This window comes from Silene latifolia, chromosome 7, assembly GCF_048544455.1.
Source record: "Silene latifolia isolate original U9 population chromosome 7, ASM4854445v1, whole genome shotgun sequence".
Taxonomy (NCBI): Eukaryota; Viridiplantae; Streptophyta; class Magnoliopsida; order Caryophyllales; family Caryophyllaceae; genus Silene; species Silene latifolia.
The window spans coordinates 104,920,975-104,943,789 of NC_133532.1; positions in this window are offsets into that span (position 1 = coordinate 104,920,975).

The following is a 22,815-nucleotide window of genomic DNA, read 5'->3' on the forward strand; positions in this document are numbered from 1 at the left end:
AATTTGGAATTTTGTGCTGCTATTGTGACCCCTCCGCCTCATATTGAGAGCGAAAAGGAGGAGAATTCTTCTGTTTTCCTTGCTGCAGGTACAGATGAAAATAATGCAGGAATTGTTAATGGTCATTGTGCAAATAATATCAGTCAAAGTGGAGATGATAACGTTAAAGCTGGTGAGAAAGGAATAAGGACGAGAAAAGTTCGCGCGTATGTGGACGTCAACTATTCTCCTCCTACTGATTCAAGTACAAGCTCTTGGAGAATGAAGAGGACGGTTAATGTTGCTGAAGTGACGTCCTCCAGTCAGAAGCCCTCTGTGGGGCTACTGAATTATTTTGAGAAGTGAGCGGGGAATGCCCCGTGTAACAAATTGTAAAAACTAATTTTAATTTTCTGTTGGATTTATTTATTGCTTTTATTAGAACAATTAGATTTTAGACATTTTTAGCATAGTTTAGAAGACTATAGACTGTTACTTTTTATAGTTGGTATATTGGGATATGTTTGCGAGTGTTTTTATGCAGGTTTAAGGAGATTATACGCAATTTCAAAGGCTGAAACGAGGAAAAGAACTCGATCGAGTACTTTTTGTACTCGATCGAGTGAATTATGCTCGATCGAATGGTTTCAGAGTGCTCGATCGAGAAAGGCCAAATAAGGGAGTACTCGATCGAGTATATTTCTACTCGGATCGAGTGAGTTGCATACAAGAGCTCTCGATCGAGTGGTTTAAAATCACTCGATCGAGTTAATTTTCAAATGACACGCAGGAAGTCTCTTAAACTCCCTTCTTTCTTTCATTATTTCATTTCCTTCTTCATTTTTCACTTGCCCGTCATTATTTGCGATAAAACCCTCCCAAAAACCTCGGTGCCCATCACCAAATCCAACACTTACAATTTATTCCTTGCTAATTACTCGACATTTGCCCTCTACTTACCCTTTGATTTTCGTTGAATTGGACGGCCAATTTGGGGTTTTAGGGTTTGCGATTTTTAATCGAAAAATCGCCCAATTTGCTTCGTTGATTGTCGATTATTTTCTTAATTTTTAGGTTTCTCATCATCAAGTAAGTATTCCCTTACTTCATTATCTTTTTATTGCATTAATCTTGCCTTTTTGAAGTACATTGGGAATTAGGGTTTCGGGTAGATAATTTTGGTCGAAATTTTCGACTGTTCTTATGATTTTCTGCCTAATTTGCCTTACTTAATGATTATTTCCCTCACCTCATCGCCATTTACATGATTAATTCGAATTTTATAAGTAAATTTGTGATTAGGGTTCTTGCCAGTCGAATTTTTCGACTGAAATTGGGTTTTTCCTGTTGTTTATGCTTAATTTGCTTCAATTGATGCTTATCCCCCTTACCCTATCACTGATCATCTGTTTTATTCGAATTTTTGAGGAAAAATTTGGGAATTATGGGCTGTTTAGTCGAAATTTTCGACTGTCTTTGGGGAATTTTCTGCTGTTTCGCTGTAATTTAATTATCGTTTCCCCTACCCTATTTGACTAGGATGGATTCTTGCTCTATGCCTTCTACCACCTCAACTGTTAGTCCGTCCTTATCTGAGACGGTGGTCCCTGCTGCCACCACCGCCTCCGCACCTGCTAGTACCACAGCCTCTACCTCTGTTTTCCTTGTTACTGCTGCTGGTACCGTTTTTGCTGCTGCTAGCTCTGTTTCAGCCTTTACCTCCGCCACAGCCACTGCTGCTAGCACTATTGCTAGCCCTTCTTCCTCTGTGGCGGTCTCTCGCCGCTTCTTCATTGCGGCCTCGCCTAGTACTTCAGTGCACGGTGACCACCCCCGCTGCGTGGTCACCCGCGATCCTGTTGCTTGCACGGCGGCTCTAGTTCCTCGTCCCGTCGGAGGACGGGCTTCTACTTCAGGTTCTAGAGGTCAGGGTCGTGCACGAGCTACACCTTCTGCTGGTCGTGCTACCATCCGAGGGGACGACTCCCTCGACTCGCACCCCGCCTACCCCCAGTAATTTTTATTAATGGTATTCATCGTACTAGATTTTATGCTTTAGTAGACTGTGACTTTCTCCCGACCCGTTTTTTGTGCCGTACGTCACTTGAGAGGCTTGGTTTCTACAAGCCGGTGTGTGAGCTTTTGAGGGGGCACGGCGATGACCGGACTTATTACTATGAGTGGCCATACCTTTAGGGAGCTGAGCCTTGAGTTCTTCAGCTCCTTTACCCTCTCCTCCGGCGCACACGATGCTGCCCCCACTAGTCTTTCTGTATCCTTCCGGTTGTTCAACCGGACTTTTTCTATAGCATTGGAGGAGTTTGGCACTAGACTCGGCCTTTCCTTCACGGGCGCCACTACTGCCCCCAGAAAGGTCCTCCGTCAGCTTTGGCGGACTTTGGCACAGACTACTTTCGTGGAGCGACGTCTCGCTCAGGTCCACCTCCCCCCTGCCTGTTACTTCCTGCGACTGATGGGAAGCACTATTTTTGGCCGAAAGGAGCCAAACAACATCACTAACACCGAGCTTTCCATTTTGGGAGGTTACCTAACATCAACAGCGAGGGCCCCTTTGCCTTCAAAATTGCTTACTTGACCGCACAGTACTTTCAGACTAAGGGAGAGAAGACCACGGGCACTATCGTCTCCGGTGGCGTAGCTACCTTACTTGCCCATTCTCTCCTCCCTGCCTTGCCTCGTGACTTACCGTATACAGCTGGAGATAGGTACCTGGGACTAGCTTCTATGTTCTCCCAAACCTGGCTGACTTCAGACTTCCGAACTTGGAAGATAGGTAGTTCCTTGTCCGTGGACCTCCCTTGTAGCACCCTTCCTTATCTCGTCCCCTTGCCCACTGTCGCACGGGGCATTTTACAACCACCGTTACCCATGTACCACCTACAGCTCCGTCCACCTACTACCTTGCCCGCTTCTAGGAAGCGGCGTCGACTTGAGACCAGAGAGGGATCCACACCTCCTACGGGTGGCCAGACTTCCACGGCCACACCTACCCGATCCCTACTCCTACTCCTACTCCTGCGCCCGACCAGGCACAGCCGGTTCTTCCGGCTAATTTTATTTGTCCTCCGCCCTTTGAGGCGTCTGCGGTCATGGACCAAGGGCGCCGTGACAGTTTGTTGCTTGAGATGGCAGAGAGACATGCTCGTATGGAGAGAGACATAGCTCTCACTTTGTTCCCTCTGTACGAGTATCACATGAGGCGACACCGTCCGATCCTAGAGGGTTGGCCACACCCTTCCTTCTACCGGTACCTAGCTGAGGGGTACCCGGAGTCCGCTAGTGAGGAGGAGGAGGAGGAGTACGAGGACCCAGTGGCGGCCGCAATGAGAGCTTAGGAGGAGCAGAGGAGGAGGAGAGAGCAGGAGGCGGACACGGACTACACAGTGACGGTGGAGGACGTGACAGCGGAGGCTAACGAGTACCTACTGGTCTACTCACTTCCCCAGTTTTCAGGCTGGTTTGGGGAAGTTCGTGTTTTGTATGTTTATTCTCGCTCTTTTATTTCTTTTGTCTCCTTTTTATTTTATTATTATTCATTTCTTGGTTGTATATTCCCGTTCCCCTGTATATATCTGCTGGTGTATGCTGAGGACAACGAGGGCGTTGTCCGTTTTGGTTTGGGGAGGGTAATGCTGTAACACCCCCATTTATTCAGGAGCCTTTAGCTAGACTTTCCCAAATAAATAGGACTGTTACCATCTCGGTTTCCCGAGGTAGTGAATAACAAAGTACAACAAACCAAAGTACTTTAAATTAAAACTTTAATGATTACATATGTTTTACAATTTTGATCAACTAAGACTTTATATAAAATAATACAACTCGCAGCGGAAATAAATAAAGTGATATAATTATTCTATGTGATTTAGACTTCAACTATGGTCCAAGTCGAGCTCTCATCCCATTGCTCCCGAGTAAGCTAATCTTTGGTACCTGTCAAATCTGCTCCCCATAAAACGGTTCACCGCAGGTGTTCACGAATACATAGTCAACCACGAGGTTGAGTGGGAATAACCAACAACAAGTCAAAGTGAAATGATATGATATATAATGCAAACACAATTGTGCTCATCACCCGAAACATGCTCATCACCCGAAACACCCGTTCATCCCGCCAATCCCTGGCCCGGGGTATTCATCATTCCAACCGAAGTTGAAGTATTCACCATCCCAACCGAAATTGAGGTATTCATCATCCCAACCGAAGTTGAGGTATTCACCATCCCAACCGAAGTTGAGGTATTCATTTATACACCATGCCAGTTATAAAAACCATCTCAGACACGAGCTGAGGTATCCAATGCAAACGAAATTCCAATATAAATAATCAATAATAAACAATCCAATGATATATAATCCACATCCATTAATCCATCCAATTTCACAATACTTTTATAAATTCCACAAACCAACAAAGACAAGACGAGTTGAGTAGTTATCCTACCTTTTCGCAAATCTTCGAGTCACGCGAGTCACACAAGCAATCAAAATTGATTCTTTATAAATTCATAACCTACATAACATAATTATGTACAATTACTTTATAACCAATAATCAACCAACTAATCATGCACTTATCCTATTCCCATCACGTCCTAATCCTTTTGACAACTTCAAAGCTAAATCTCTAATTCTACTTGTTTTACAAAGACTGCTCAGTCTCGCTATAAAATTCATAATTAATTCATCAAAAATCAAAACGATGCAAGACCAGTGAGGTTGGAACCCTAAGACACATATCTACAATTCTTGTGAAACAGACTTTCTTCAAATTCCAGACTTATCAGGGTTTTCTTGAAGGAATCATAAATACTGACGAATTCCGTCGCATAAAAAGTATTGACCTCTAAAATAAGTTTAACAAATCCTTTTCAAGTGAAACAAAAGCCTAACATCATCTAGACTCTCCAATTTTAATGTATGAAAAAGACCCAACTCAATTTCAATTTATAAATTACGTTTACAAAATAAACTTTAGACCACTAGTGCATTCGCGGATTCTCAGTCGACATGTTCATAACGAATTTATTCTGGAAAATCTACAAGTTCAATTGCTACGGAATTTTACAGACATCAACAAGACTTGAAAATAACCTAAGTCTATTCTTTACGTTTTTGAAGACAACGACTTTAAGATAGTCTGTTAGTTTGTTTAAGACAACTTACAGATTTGTTGAATTGCTGTAACTTTATTCTAAACATTGAAAGATTAAAGATGAACTTACAAAATAAAAGATGATGAACTTCTTTTTTTCCCCTTTTAATTCTCTCTCCCCTCTCTCTCTCTTTTATGTGATATTCTGAGTTTTTATGTGGAATAAGGATTTATGGTTAGCTTAGCCTTGCTTATATACTAGTAAGGTAGTAATATTTTAGGAAAATTTCTCTCTTTATTATTATTATTATACTAGTCTTACCATAAGTAGGATTACCATACATCTCTTTTACTAATTTAATTATTAAGATATTAATATAATTATTATTAATTTCCCATATTATTATTATTTCCATATTATTTATTATTAATTCCCGATACAAAAACCCGATCACACCCATACTATACTAATAAATTTCGGTCCATATAATAATGGCACACGACCCAAAGCACAAATATAAGCTAAGCCTAATTCCCGACTTGGATGCTTAATTTATAATTTAATTAACGTCTTACCTATACTTATTATTAGAAATGTCTTTAATCAATTATTAATGTACATAAATTATTCTCGAAATTATTATCAAAATACGGTATTACGCTTCCCCCTTAAAATGAACTTCGTCCCGAAGTTCACCTATAACTACTACAACAACACCTATAAACATCCACACAACTGAGCACTATCCAACTGATGATAACACAATTATCCATTTACGATTATCAACCACACCAATCTTATCACAAGGTATCACAACAATAACTCAAAACATTCGTAGTATTACATTCCTTCCCCCTAAAAATAAACTTCATCCTCGAAGTTCGAGATAACAACCAACGGAAATAATTAGACCATTTATCACCAGAACATATAATACACATTGTAACATAAGACGACTATTATTTTCAACAGAACATCGATTGATGGCATAATTAATTTTAAACAGCAAAACCACATTGTTTAGTATATTCGAACCAATCTTTATTTAAACTCAACTACTTTACTTAACTACCGATGAACACATTGCCAGACTAAATAATAATCTATAACAAAATACGCCTAATTGTTTAGTATAATGGTCACTTAAGCCAATGAGATACTATCCACCCTTCCTTCATAATTGATTTAAATTTATTTTTCGTTCATTTTAATCCTTACCTAACGTCATCTAACTTAAGCATGGATGCAATTATCGTGAACATATATATGGCTTAGGGCAACACATTCCGCATATCACTATACATGTTATTCTACTTCACATAATTGACAAAATCAAATATAATGTTCAAGAGATCAAAAACAAAACTTGTTATACATTTTACATGTTATAACTTCTAACAATCTTCAAGGCTAGGAAAACACGTCATAACTCCTAACAATTATTAATACATAATAACATAACTACTTATTGAGAACATATACTTTTTAGAAAAATACAGAAAGTTAATAAACCATGAGAAAAAGAATGAAGGCCAAAGCTCATAAGATCAATTTATAATGCATTTGACAAACTACTTGGTCGAAACAGAAATTTTACAGGCAACTTGTCAGAAACTTAGGTCAACTTGTAAAAATCACTATTAATTGTCAAAAATTTAAATTTGGACGTGGCTTATCAATTTGAAAACTTACAAGAGTCTATTAAACAATGGAGTTGGAATTATAATAAATCATTAAGTATTTTTAAATGACAAGTTTTACAAAAACATGGGACGAAATTATAACTGTACAGAAATATTCCGACCACTGCCCATTAAAATATTTATTTCTCCTAAACCGTATATTATTTGAACATGATACCAGTGGCATATGAAAGCTAACTCACAAAGGTATCACACATAAAAATCCCGGGCAAGAATTTTAAACAAACAGTAAATGGAAGCCAAAACAATCAAGGGTAAAAATCTTGTGAAATCAACCAAAATCGCATTCTTCACAATTTTACACAATAAGTAATACTTTACGAGTTTAATCATATTCACACCTCCCACCTACATGTTATCATACCTTCCCACATCAAAGACATGCTTATCATAATGCTTAAAAAGAAATCATCCGCAATCATTAACGAAAACAGTCATTCAAACAAGCCAACAAATTCCTAAGGCCGAGAAATATACTATATTCATTTTAAATTATCCCACACTGAAATATCTCTCAAGGTACCCGGTTCAAAACTGTAAGGGCCATGGTACGAATTAAGGCTAGCTTCTTAACCGCACTAAGAGGGGCTTCTAACAGTTTTTACCTGTGGGTCATTTTATTTAGACACATCCTAAGTTCATTATTATTCACTAGTTAGGCCTGAGGATCGTTTTGCTCTGATACCACTTTGTAACACCCCCATTTATTCAGGAGCCTTTAGCTAGACTTTCCCAAATAAATAGGACTGTTACCATCTCGGTTTCCCGAGGTAGTGAATAACAAAGTACAACAAACCAAAGTACTTTAAATTAAAACTTTAATGATTACATATGTTTTACAATTTTGATCAACTAAGACTTAATATAAAATAATACAACTCGCAGCGGAAATAAATAAAGTGATATAATTATTCTATGTGATTTAGACTTCAACTATGGTCCAAGTCGAGCTCTCATCCCATTGCTCCCGAGTAAGCTAATCTTTGGTACCTGTCAAATCTGCTCCCCATAAAACGGTTCACCGCAGGTGTTCACGAATACATAGTCAACCACGAGGTTGAGTAGGAATAACCAACAACAAGTCAAAGTGAAATGATATGATATATAATGCAAACACAATTGTGCTCATCACCCGAAACATGCTCATCACCCGAAACACCCGTTCATCCCGCCAATCCCTGGCCCGGGGTATTCATCATTCCAACCGAAGTTGAAGTATTCACCATCCCAACCGAAATTGAGGTATTCATCATCCCAACCGAAGTTGAGGTATTCACCATCCCAACCGAAGTTGAGGTATTCATTTATACACCATGCCGCTTATAAAAACCATCTCGATACACGAGTGAGGTATCCAATGCAAACGAAATTCCAATATAAATAATCAATAATAAACAATCCAATGATATATAATCCACATCCATTAATCCATCCAATTTCACAATACTTTTATAAATTCCACAAACCAACAAAAGACAAGACGAGTTGAGTAGTTATCCTACCTTTTCGCAAATCTTCGAGTCACGCGAGTCACACAAGCAATCAAAATTGATTCTTTACAAATTCATAACCTACATAACATAATTATGTACAATTACTTTATAACCAATAATCAACCAACTAATCATGCACTTATCCTATTCCCATCACGTCCTAATCCTTTTGACAACTTCAAAGCTAAATCTCTAATTCTACCATTTTACAGCACTGTTCAGTCTCGCTATAAAATTCATAATTAATTCATCAAAAATCAAAACGATGCAAGACCAGTGAGGTTGGAACCCTAAGACACATATCTACAATTCTTGTGAAATAGACTTTCTTCAAATTCCAGACTTATCAGGGTTTTCTTGAAGGAATCATAAATACTGACGAATTCCGTCGCATAAAAAGTATTGACCTCTAAAATAAGTTTAACAAATCCTTTTCAAGTGAAACAAAAGCCTAACATCATCTAGACTCTCCAATTTTAATGTATGAAAAAGACCCAACTCAATTTCAATTTATAAATTAGGTTTACAAAATAAACTTTAGACCACTAGTGCATTCACGGATTTTCAGTCGACATGTTCATAACGAATTTATTCTGGAAAATCTACACGTTCAATTGCTACGGAATTTTACAGGCATCAACAAGACTTGAAAATAACCTAAGTCTATTCTTTACGTTTTTGAAGACAACGACTTTAAGATAGTCTGTTAGTTTGTTTAAGACAACTTACAGATTTGTTGAATTGCTGTAACTTTATTCTAAACATTGAAAGATTAAAGATGAACTTACAAAATAAAAGATGATGAACTTCTCTTTTTTTTTTCCCCTTTTAATTCTCTCTCCCTCTCTCTCTCTCTCTTTTATGTGATATTCTGAGTTTTTATGTGGAATAAGGATTTATGGTTAGCTTAGCCTTGCTTATATACTAGTAAGGTAGTAATATTTTAGGAAAGTTTCTCTCTTTATTATTATTATTATACTAGTCTTACCATAAGTAGGATTACCATACATCTCTTTTACTAATTTAATTATTAAGATATTAATATAATTATTATTAATTTCCCATATTATTATTATTTCCATATTATTTATTATTAATTCCCGATACAAAAACCCGATCACACCCATACTATACTAATAAATTTCGGTCCATATAATAATGGCACACGGCCCAAAGCACAAATATAAGCTAAGCCTAATTCCCGACTTGGATGCTTAATTTATAATTTAATTAACGTCTTACCTATACTTATTATTAGAAATGTCTTTAATCAATTATTAATGTACATAAATTATTCTCAGAAATTATTATCAAAATACAGGGTATTACAGTCTTCCCCCCTTAAAATGAACTTCGTCCCGAAGTTCGCCTATAACTACTACAACAACACCTATAAACATCCACACAACTGAGCACTATCCAACTGATGATAACACAATTATCCATTTACGATTATCAACCACACCAATCTTATCACAAGGTATCACAACAATAACTCAAAACATTCGTAGTATTACATTCCTTCCCCCTAAAAATAAACTTCATCCTCGAAGTTCGAGATAACAACCAACGGAAATAATTAGACCATTTATCACCAGAACATATAATACACATTGTAACATAAGACGACTATTATTTTCAACAGAACATCGATTGATGGCATAATTAATTTTAAACAGCAAAACCACATTGTTTAGTATATTCGAACCAATCTTTATTTAAACTCAACTACTTTACTTAACTACCGATGAACACATTGCCAGACTAAATAATAATCTATAACAAAATACGCCTAATTGTTTAGTATAATGGTCACTTAAGCCAATGAGATACTATCCACCCTTCCTTCATAATTGATTTAAATTTATTTTTCGTTCATTTTAATCCTTACCTAACGTCATCTAACTTAAGCATGGATGCAATTATCGTGAACATATATATGGCTTAGGGCAACACATTCCGCATATCACTATACATGTTATTCTACTTCACATAATTGACAAAATCAAATATAATGTTCAAGAGATCAAAAACAAAACTTGTTATACATTTTACATGTTATAACTTCTAACAATCTTCAAGGCTAGGAAAACACGTCATAACTCCTAACAATTATTAATACATAATAACATAACTACTTATTGAGAACATATACTTTTTAGAAAAATACAGAAAGTTAATAAACCATGAGAAAAAGAATGAAGGCCAAAGCTCATAAGATCAATTTATAATGCATTTGACAAACTACTTGGTCGAAATGAAATTTTACAAAGAACTTGTCGAAACTTAGGTCAACTTGTAAAAATCACTATTAATTGTCAAAAATTTAAATTTGGACGTGGCTTATCAATTTGAAAACTTACAAGAGTCTATTAAACAATGGAGTTGGAATTATAATAAATCATTAAGTATTTTTAAATGACAAGTTTTACAAAAACATGGGACGAAATTATAACTGTACAGAAATATTCCTACCACTGCCCATTAAAATATTTATTTCTCCTAAACCGTATATTATTTGAACATGATACCAGTGGCATATGAAAGCTAACTCACAAAGGTATCACACATAAAAATCCCGGCAAGAATTTTAAACAAACAAGAAATGGAAGCCAAAACAATCAAGGGTAAAAATCTTGTGAAATCAACCAAAATCGCATTCTTCACAATTTTACACAATAAGTAATACTTTACGAGTTTAATCATATTCACACCTCCCACCTACATGTTATCATACCTTCCCACATCAAAGACATGCTTATCATAATGCTTAAAAAGAAATCATCCGCAATCATTAACGAAAAACATTCAAACAAGCCAACAAATTCCTAAGGCCGAGAAATATACTATATTCATTTTAAATTATCCCACACTAAATATCTCTCAAGGTACCCGGTTCAAAATCGTAAGGGCCATGGTACGAATTAAGGCTAGCTTCTTAACCGCACTAAGAGGGGCTCCTAACAGTTTTTACCTGTGGGTCATTTTATTTAGACACATCCTAAGTTCATTATTATTCACTAGTTAGGCCCGAGGATCGTTTTGCTCGATACCACTTTGTAACACCCCCATTTATTCAGAGCCTTTAGCTAGACTTTCCCAAATAAATAGGATCATTCTTACCATCTCGGTTTCCCGAGGTAGTGAATAACAAAGTACAACAAACCAAAGTACTTTAAATTAAAACTTTAATGATTACATATGTTTTACAATTTTGATCAACTAAGACTTAATATAAAATAATACAACTCGCAATGAAATAAATAAAGTGATATAATTATTCTATGTGATTTAGACTTCAACTATGGTCCAAGTCGAGCTCTCATCCCATTGCTCCCGAGTAAGCTAATCTTTGGTACCTGTCAAATCTGCTCCCCATAAAACGGTTCACCGCAGGTGTTCACGAATACATAGTCAACCACGAGGTTGAGTAGGAATAACCAACAACAAGTCAAAGTGAAATGATATGATATATAATGCAAACACAATTGTGCTCATCACCCGAAACATGCTCATCACCCGAAACACCCGTTCATCCCGCCAATCCCTGGCCCGGGGTATTCATCATTCCAACCGAAGTTGAAGTATTCACCATCCCAACCGAAATTGAGGTATTCATCATCCCAACCGAAGTTGAGGTATTCACCATCCCAACCGTTGAGGTATTCATTTATACACCATGCCGATTATAAAAACCATCTCAGACACGAGCTGAGGTATCCAATGCAAACGAAATTCCAATATAAATAATCAATAATAAACAATCCAATGATATATAATCCACATCCATTAATCCATCCAATTTCACAATACTTTTATAAATTCCACAAACCAACAAAGACAAGACGAGTTGAGTAGTTATCCTACCTTTTCGCAAATCTTCGAGTCACGCGAGTCACACAAGCAATCAAAATTGATTCTTTACAAATTCATAACCTACATAACATAATTATGTACAATTACTTTATAACCAATAATCAACCAACTAATCATGCACTTATCCTATTCCCATCACGTCCTAATCCTTTTGACAACTTCAAAGCTAAATCTCTAATTCTACCGTTTTACAGCACTGTTCAGTCTCGCTATAAAATTCATAATTAATTCATCAAAAATCAAAACGATGCAAGACCAGTGAGGTTGGAACCCTAAGACACATATCTACAATTCTTGTGAAATAGACTTTCTTCAAATTCCAGACTTATCAGGGTTTTCTTGAAGGAATCATAAATACTGACGAATTCCGTCGCATAAAAACTATTGACTTCTAAAATAAGTTTAACAAATCCTTTTCAAGTGAAACAAAAGCCTAACATCATCTAGACTCTCCAATTTTAATGTATGAAAAAGACCCAACTCAATTTCAATTTATAAATTAGGTTTACAAAATAAACTTTAGACCACTAGTGCATTCGCGGATTCTCAGTCGACATGTTCATAACGAATTTATTCTGGAAAATCTACACGTTCAATTGCTACGGAATTTTACAGGCATCAACAAGACTTGAAAATAACCTAAGTCTATTCTTTACGTTTTTGAAGACAACGACTTTAAGATAGTCTGTTAGTTTGTTTAAGACAACTTACAGATTTGTTGAATTGCTGTAACTTTATTCTAAACATTGAAAGATTAAAGATGAACTTACAAAATAAAAGATGATGAACTTCTCTTTTTTTTTCCCCTTTTAATTCTCTCTCCCTCTCTCTCTCTCTCTTTTATGTGATATTCTGAGTTTTTATGTGGAATAAGGATTTATGGTTAGCTTAGCCTTGCTTATATACTAGTAAGGTAGTATTATTTTAGGAAAGTTTCTCTCTTTATTATTATTATTATACTAGTCTTACCATAAGTAGGATTACCATACATCTCTTTTACTAATTTAATTATTAAGATATTAATATAATTATTATTAATTTCCCATATTATTATTATTTCCATATTATTTATTATTAATTCCCGATGCAAAAACCCGATCACACCCATACTATACTAATAAATTTCGGTCCATATAATAATGGCACACGGCCCAAAGCACAAATATAAGCTAAGCCTAATTCCCGACTTGGATGCTTAATTTATAATTTAATTAACGTCTTACCTATACTTATTATTAGAAATGTCTTTAATCAATTATTAATGTACATAAATTATTCTCAGAAATTATTATCAAAATACGAGGTATTACAAATGCATCCTTTGAGTCTGCATTTGCATTTGTTTTGCATTCACGTTTCTATTTTTCCAGCTTACATTGTATTTATTTATTTCACATAAAATCCAAAAAAATTAGAAAATTTCAAAAAATTAATAAAATATTCACGTTTATTTCAGCATATAGGTTGAGTCGGAACGGTTGATTTCCGTGATGATATTGCACTTTAACTTGTCATTTTACTTGAGCCTTGCACTTTCATTGACGGTTATTAGCTGAGTCTTACGCATAATCTACGAGTTTTTGTTCAAATATAGCTGACTGTTTAGACTTGACCTGATAAATTGGCAACCTACTTTATAATTTCTGAGTTTTAGAGCCTTATAACTGGTGACATTCATGACCAGTTCATTAGGAATTGAGATTAGTACTCCTTGCCTAGCATGTTTATCATTTTTTCACTTTTATGACATTCGATTTCTTGTCAAATGCATATATTCGGGTTTGTGGTCGGTGTCACATGCAGGGAGGTGCTTGCAAATTTTTCCCTTTTCTTACATTTTTCACCCATTTAGCTCCACTTAAGCCAAATTTTGCCTTTTTGACCCATTAGCTACATCAAAAACTGAGCCTGCCTAGTCAAGCTAGTTTAGTATGTCTTTTGCGGTATGATTTTCCGTCTGCGGTTTGGCCCGTGTATATTTTGACTGGAGTTGGTGGAGATGAAGGAAGGGAGTATGAGTATGAATTGAAAAAAATGGAAAGAAAAAGGAAAACGTGAAAAGAAAAAAGAAAAAAAAAAGAAAAGAATATGAAAAAAAAAGAGTCAGACGTGTGAAAACCAGAAAAAGAAGAAAAAAAAAGATTGAAAAAGCTATTAATTTGTTTTATTTTATTCATTAAGACGGTATTTAAAAAGGGAAGTTTGTGACCGTCTCACTCCTCAGTTCTTATTCATATATTTTTGAGGAGATAGTGTAATTGGATGGTGAGTTGTGTGCGAAATGAAGGGCACTTGAGCTTTATTTTTCAGACAGTTGAGATTCGGACGGTCTTATATGGTCCTGTTTAGGAACTAGCTTGACGCTTTTACCTCCACATTTCCATAAATTATTTTGCCTTTTCTCACCTGAACCTCACTATTCCTATATTATTTGTAAGCCCTCGGCTGTGACAGACATTATTGGTTGGATTGTGTGCATTAGTACTTGAATCGTCTTTCATTTTTGTTGCATGCATGCTATGTAGGTCGCAGTTTAGGTGAGTGACTGTTTCTCTTTCTCTCTTTTACATATAATTCACCCTCTGCTTCATGAGAGAAGAGTGACCACGTGAGAGTCCGATTTTGTTGGACTTGCAAGGTCGATAGGTCGGCTTTATTTCTGAACAACTCATAACTCGTTTGCGTATTGACTGCTACAGCTGTAACTGTTAGTTTTGCAGCATTAAATTGGTTCAAGTAGACAAGTTATTGCTAGCTCTGAGTTTTCATTCCCGTTCCATTAGTTGCATTTTAGTTTACTCGAGGACGAGTAAAGGTTCGGTTTGGGGAGATTTGATACGTGCATTTTGTATAGTCTTTTTACCCTATTTTTGCACGTATTTCCATGTACTTTTGTACTGTTTATATTGCATTTTGCCCCGAATTGGCTACTTTGGTTCGTTTTATATATCTTGTCGAAATGAACGTAAAAGTAGTGGAATCGTACCATTTTCGTCCTATTTTGCATGCATTTTGAGGAGACGGGATTTTCAGAGTGGGATATTGCATTGGGATGCGTGAAGGAACGGTCTACGAAGCAGTCGGCTACTAGTTGGAGCTGTTTCAGAGGAAGAACACTCGATCGAGGACATTTATTAGTCGATCGAGTGGTTTTAGTGGCTTTGGAGGTCGATCGAGCAGTCTATTTTACTCGATCAACAATGCTGGAAATAGAGGTTACTCGATCGAGCAGTATTTCTACTCGATCGAGTGGATTGCTTGAAGAAGTACTCGATCGAGCTGTTTCAAACTGTTCGATCGAGTGGTTTGGTATCTCACGGGCCTTAATTAGTCCGTGTTACCTATTTTAGTTTATGGACTTCGCTAATTTCTATAAAAACACATAATAATTAGGTCATTAGGATCTATCTTTTCATCTATCATTTTTACACTACTCTTGAACGCTGCTTTTCTCCCTTCACTGTAAATTTTGCTTCCGGGGTTATTTTGCTTGGATCTTGTGTTCTTTACGCCGGAATTCTCGCGATTGTAATCTTTTTCTCTTCCTTAATCTAATCTTTCATTCATTTGCTTTAATTACTTATTTTGTTGCCTATAATTTCTGCCCTAATCTCTTTTATGCGATTTAATTATTTTTTTAATATGTTTGCCATTAGTTCATTCATAATTATTAGTCTTGACAATATTAATAATATGAGTAGCTAATTTATTTCATGTTGGGACTAGGGGATCTACGGTAGAATTGTGACGATGTAGTGAATAGGTTAGATGAATTATTTGTGAGACTCTGTCCCCATGGCAATTTAATTGTATTTACCGACTTAGTTGAGTGTACGCTTCTAAGTTACTCTTTAATCTGGTTAAATTTAATCTTGGATCGGAAGATTGGACTAAATAAACCTGCTATGAACAATAGACTATCCTGGCGAGGACGGAAGTTAAGTTAGTGAAAATCTAGGATAGAAAGTGGACCGGAAGAACTTTTCCATATCCGTCTCACAGTAATTTATCTGAGTTATTTACAGTTGAGTCACTGGACTACCGTAGTGAACCGAAATCCCGACATGTTCCTTTTTATTGATCATCTCTATTACATTTTCTTGCTTTTACTGTTCTTTCTTTACTACTCTTTCCTTTAAGCCTTTATTTAGTTTAGAAACCAAATTACAACCCCCCATGTGTGACCAAATAGACGGACCTTTTACAGATATCCTGCCTCCCTGTGGAGATCGACCTGACTTCCCTAGCTTTATAGTTAGTTTATATGGTTATTTTTGATAGGTATACGACTGCCCTGTCAGTATTGTTGTACTTTTTTATTCACTACCTCGGGAAACCGAGATGGTAACGCTCTCATTTACTTGGGAGGTCTAGCTAAAGGCTCCTAAATAAATGGGGGTGTTACAATTTTGATCTTTATTTTGGCTAATCTGTATTAAGAGGAATAGTGATAAAGATTAGATCAAATCAATTAAATATTGATTGTTTGATCCATGGTTCATAAATTGTACCTTAAATTGGTAGTTTGTAATAGTTTGTTTATGTGCTTAATGATAAATGTCTAACCTTTTACCAAAAAAAAAAGAAGAAAAATGATTGTTATTTATATCCATGTGTATGTATTAATATAATATTGGACAAAGAATGATGTTTAAATGGTTTTGAAGCGAGTCGTTTAAATAATGTAATTTCGAGTTTCTAAGTACGAAAATATGTAATTATCGTCTTAACTTAATCTAATTATAAGTTACCCTTATGTAAAACTTTTGAGCTGTAAGCACTAGCATTATTCATCTTGTGCTCGTAACACTCCCGATTTGTCCGTTAATTATTAATCATTAAACATGAAATTGGGTTATAGGAGAAAACAAAATGACGGATAAATTGGGGTGTACAGATGGTCTTCACTCCCCATGTTCGCCCATTGTGGCTCTCCTCACAAGGGGATGTGCACATTAATGATCTGAGATCGCTCGTTGCGATGAGCGGGGCTTAGGTGGCAAGACTGCGGTCTCCCACTGGCAGTATGGGTACCTGTTGCAATGGGTTACCTGACAGATATGGGCTATGGCTCATATAATGATACTTGGAGGTTGGAGATTGGATTGTTATAGGATTGAGCTGGATGGTTATTTTTTATTACTATATTTATGTTTAAGTGTGCAGTTGACGCCCCTTTTCTTTTGTTGTAAAACCTGCGGTGATTCATTGGGGGATGGTGAGCAGATATCTAGCAGGTTATGATTGCTTGAGCTCTCTTGCGGGACGGATGGATGTCGCTGAGTCTAGCTTTTGTCATAACTTCCACTGATTGCTAGTAGACTTTATTTTAGGACAGTTAGTTGTATTCACTTTTCATTTGAGGTTTTGGAATTTGTAACTCTAATTTACTCCCTCCATACCACACCAATGGTAACATGAACCCACTTTTTGTGAGGGGAAAAGTGGGTCCATGTTACCATTGGGGTGGTATGGAGGCAGTATTATACTTTTATATATTTCCGTTTTATTATGGTATCTGTGATGCTTACTACTTCGGGCAACTGAGATGGTAACACTCTTGTTTGCTACGGTAGGCCTTGGTAAGGCACTTTGGTAAATGGGGTGTTACACTATAAGCGACCCGCGAAATCCTCAGGTCATTGGACTTGGGGAATACTTTGACTAGCGCCTTGTCGAAGTCTCAGTCAAAGCGGGGGCTCTGTAGATACCCGTATCTGTCGATATTGGTATTTATAGAAATCCCGACACACCCCCGATGAACATAGGACGACATATATTTTTCAGTTGGCATTGTCATTATTTGAAGTTCTTTTTACGATGCAAAATGGGCGTCGTCTATGAAGCGTCTTATTAATGATATTTAATTTAAAAGTTTTAATTCGTTTTATTTAATTTAAATGATAATTAAATTAAGGGTTTTTTAAAAATTTATTTTATTTATTTAATTTGAATTTATTTTATGAGTTTATTTTATTGAAAATAAAATACTATTTGAGTTGAAAAATTATTTTGGAAGTTTAAATTGTTCTATAAATTGTATTTGAAAAATTCGATTTTAAGACGGTTGTATACGCGATTTCTAGCTCTATTTTGAGCTCGATTTAAGCTCGTTTTGGACTCCAATTTCGATGCAGTTTTGACCAAATCTCTTCCCCTCAAACCCATGTTCGAACCTCACCATTTCCCAACCCAAGAATGACCTTTAACCCACTCAAAATCTCGTCTTAAGCTCAGCCCGTCACCCCCAAACCCGTGTTCAACAACCAACCTCGCACCCCTCCAATTTTACTCAAATAAAACCCATCTCCTCACCTAGCCTAGCCTACATGCTAATCCACCATTCTATCCCTAACATCGTGCATATAGTCCACCAAGCCCAACAACCAACCCTACCTGAATCCCCCTCAAAACCTGAGCCAATCAACGCGCAAAGCAGGGGGTCCCTGCCCTTGTTTCGGTTCACCTTTCGTGCACCATGGCTTAAACCACGCACCACCCTTCAAGACACCACTTAAACACCTACCATATACCTTTCCATGATCCCCAAATTTCATATAATCTCCATAAAACCGAGCCAAATTCCCTTCCAGAACCGTATGACATACACTTTTCAAAAACCCGCAACAAATCTTTCTATGTTTCATATTCCGTATCCATTCACACCCATTACCTTATTCTTCAAGAAAACTATCTTCCATAGACTACTAAACCAGCTAAAAACCTTTAATAGTCATACCATTAATATTAAGATGAAATCTTAACACAAAAACCATATTTCAACCATTCCCGTATACCTATATATACGACCTTAAAAAACCCCTTGAAAGTAGTTTACCAACACCGAAACTTTGCTCCCCTAGTATCTCCTAACATCCATCCATAACCCAAAAAACACCACACGTGAAATCAAACCCAAAGCAACTCACGAAATGGCACGAAAAACCGAATGTTCTACACTCTGTTTTTTGCGTTCCTTCCTGCGCGGCAAGGCTCTATTTTGCCTCGATTTAAGTGCCCCTACCATCAAAACAACCCCTGTTTGTTTTCATATTGCAAATATATATTCCACCACGATTCCAAAACATCTTTCAATCGAAAATTGGTTAAGAAACAAGAGAGAAATTCGAGTTTGAAAAACGATGTTCGAGTTTAAAAAACGTGTTTGCAAATTAATTTTTATTCGTCGACGAGAGCCCCTCGAGACAAGATCTACTATCGATTATGATAAAAGACTTGGTCAGTGATAAATTCTAGATACCTCATTTCTACACCTTTCGCCAACCACCCACCGATGATTGGGCCGCATGTTTATCACGCAGAGCGATTTATGACATTTTCTAAGTTCATCGACAAGTAATAGCTCAAACAGTCGAGTCAACGTCATGGTCATCATCTACACATTGATACGGTCGTTTTGACAGTAATTAGAGTACATTTGAAGTCCGGGTCAAAAACCGTTTCCATTTTCTAAAACCGCCTTAAGCCGAGTCAGAATGTTCTAGAATACTCTAGAGTTTGATTCCTAAATATTTTTTTTTTATGATTAAATATCGAAAATATCTTCTTTATGGAATAAGGAAGCATACATCTTCCCTAATTCCTAAATTAAACCGCAGAAATCTTCGTTGATGAGGAGGAAAGGCCCCAGGAGATAACGCAGCAGGAGTTGCGCCTCTTGGAAAGGTCGCAGGTTCTACTGCGCATCTTCCTGGGCTGCTTTTTCCCAATTTCAAGAATATTTACGGATTTCTTTCCTAATCTGACTTTTTCCTAAATTCCTCTTCGTGATTAGTATAAATAGAGGCCTCTGCCTCACACATTTTTCACGCGAATGTCCGTCGTTCTCTTCTCTCTTTGCATTCTAAGACCGCGCTCTTACTTTTCGATGACTACGTGCTTGATCTACTCAACCACACAAACTCATATCATTCTGAGTACCAGTCACGTTACATAGACTGACCCACTTGACCAACTCCTCTTAATCAATTAAATCAATCGTTTTAAATCCTCCTAAAGAGGGAACTTTCAATCCTACATCGAGTCGAGCAATCACTAAACGACAACTTAGTTAATCTCGCTTCCTCAAACATGTAAGTCTGAGGGTATAAATCCCATTTAATTTTATATTTATTTTCTGTATTCATTTAATGTAAGATTTTATATCACGAATACTCTCAAAACCATCTTCAAAAACATGTTTTAAAACCCTTTCTAACGTAATAACAGAGAGACACCGTCGAGAAGAAACGCAAGAGCTGTTGCGCCTTCTGGAACAGTAGCAGCACTTGTTGCGCCTATTCCAGAGGCTGCTTAGCCATTGTTGCTCTTCTTCTTCTTCTTCTTCTTACTCATGTTTCTGCGTTGCTTTGTTTGAAAGTCTTTTCTCGTTTTCTTTCTTATTTCCTTCAAACCATTGTCTTTTCCAGTTTCTTAATTCTTTTTTATAAGCTCATTTCGACTTAAATCCCTCGCAATCTAATATTTCTGGGTTTTCGTCATTTATTCAAAAATGGATTTTAAAGGATTCGATTTTCTCCATATCGAGTCGTTTGAATTCGTCTTTGTACATGCTTTTAGTATGTTTTCCAGTTTTATCAAACCTTCACCTCCTTTAGTTTCATTCAAGTTTCGATCTTTGCGAATCCCACATCGTATAATCGTAACCATGTAAACCTTTGTATATCTTGTTTAATTCGTTCTTTTTCGCCTTATGACGGTATTAGATTCATATAATCAGTCTAAATCACTTCAATTCAAGTCTTATACTAATAATCAATGTAAATTAACCAATGAAAAATAACGAACAACGAGTTTAACTTTCACAGTCAGAATCCAACTCGAGAACAGTCGCATAAACTGATAAGCCTCTTCCAGAGGACGCAGTTCATGCTGCTCCTGTTCTTAGATGGCTTCTACCTCTGAACTCGTCACGCTTTGACGTAGGATTTCTAATTAGGCCTCTAATCGACTATTATCCATATTATCACCCTATAATACGACTTCTTTCCATATTTTATCTTGCTTTTAATTCTTTTGTTTTCTTTTCAAATCTTTCCTTTTGAGTGTATTTATGACGTAAATTCAAATATCCATTATAATTTATTTCTTATTTATTTATGTCATTCATCTTGTATGATTTATTTCTCTGGCATATTCACATGTAACGAATCTAATTCCAACCTCGACCTAATTGAGTGCTAAATTGTTGGTCAGCCGACATAGTATATATTCACATACTAGATTTTAAACATGAATGTTGCATAGCATGCATATAATTGACAACATATCGAATATAAATAACTTCCTTGATCATTAATAGAGGCCGCTATCGAGATGGGCGGGATTAGGTGTTCAAATAAAGAGCTTTCTAATACGTACCCTCACCCCTTACTCCGATATCTATGAGCATCCATGTTCATTGGCATCGCGAAAGTTATTCTAGACATAGAATGCTAAGGATAACGAATTTCTTAGTGTTCATGTCACTACTTTGTGTCTTGACATGACATTGATTATTCGAACGGTTCCAATTTTCCGTAAAAATTTGTGGCGACTCCGCAAATGCAGGCTTGCTCAAACCTTTCACCGGTTTCAATGCCTTTCAAATCGGTAATGGCCCATGACATGCTTTATCCAACCAGAGTTCCGTGGGAGTAGTGCCGCCGGCTTGAAATCTAACCAATGCGTGGGTGCGCGTGGCGCGGGTTGCTTGGTCCACAGTTTGGCGACTCCGCTGGGCGCTAGGGATGATACACTTAGTGTAATACTCCGTATTTATGAGTCTTTGGGTACTCTATCGAGTGGGCCTTACTCTGTCGAGTAAGGGTAAGTTGCGTTTTAGAATAGTTTCTGACAAGGGTACTTCGAGTAGCTAGGGTACTCGATCGAGTAAGGGGTACTCGATCGAGTACCTCGGTACTCGATCGAGAAACTTGGTTTTACGGGGAGTTTTCTCGGGTTTTGTTAATTACGCGATTAAGATATATAATCTTTCCGTCATCATTCTAAACACTTTTACAAAAAAACCTAATTTACTGTTAAAGAGAGAAAGCAAGTTCATTCATCTTCCTAATCGCATAATTAGCAATCCCCGGAGTTTGGAAGGTCAGTTCTCGTCGTTGGTTATACCGTTGAGTTCCTTGCGTCGAGGGTAAGATCTATGTACCCTTTTTGTTGTCTTTCCTTTGTTTTGGTTAAACCCTAATTTAGAGATTTGGGGGTTTTGGTGTGTAGTATGTGATGTGTAGTCTCTATGTGTTATATGATAGGAGGAGGGTTCGTAGAAGAGGCTTTTTGATACACCACCCACTTGATTGTTGTGCTTTCCGGGTAGGATTTCTACTCGGTATTAGTCCCATAATGGGATATTGGTGATGTCTTTGTAGTTAGTTGTTTGATATGATGATTGTCTTGTGTTTGTGGTTGTGATTGCTGTTGATGGTTCTCGAGATGCGTTCTCGGGTGAGTGGGGTCACTTGCGGGAGTGACTTCACGCCCTAGTTTCGCCATCACGAAAGGGGATGTGCACATTAATGGACACGGGTTATCGCTCGGTATGATGAGGGGCTTAGGTGGGAACGGCTCGGTCCCCCACGGCGGTACCGATCGGTGATTGAGGTGATTGGATTTGGTTGGTTGTGTGTG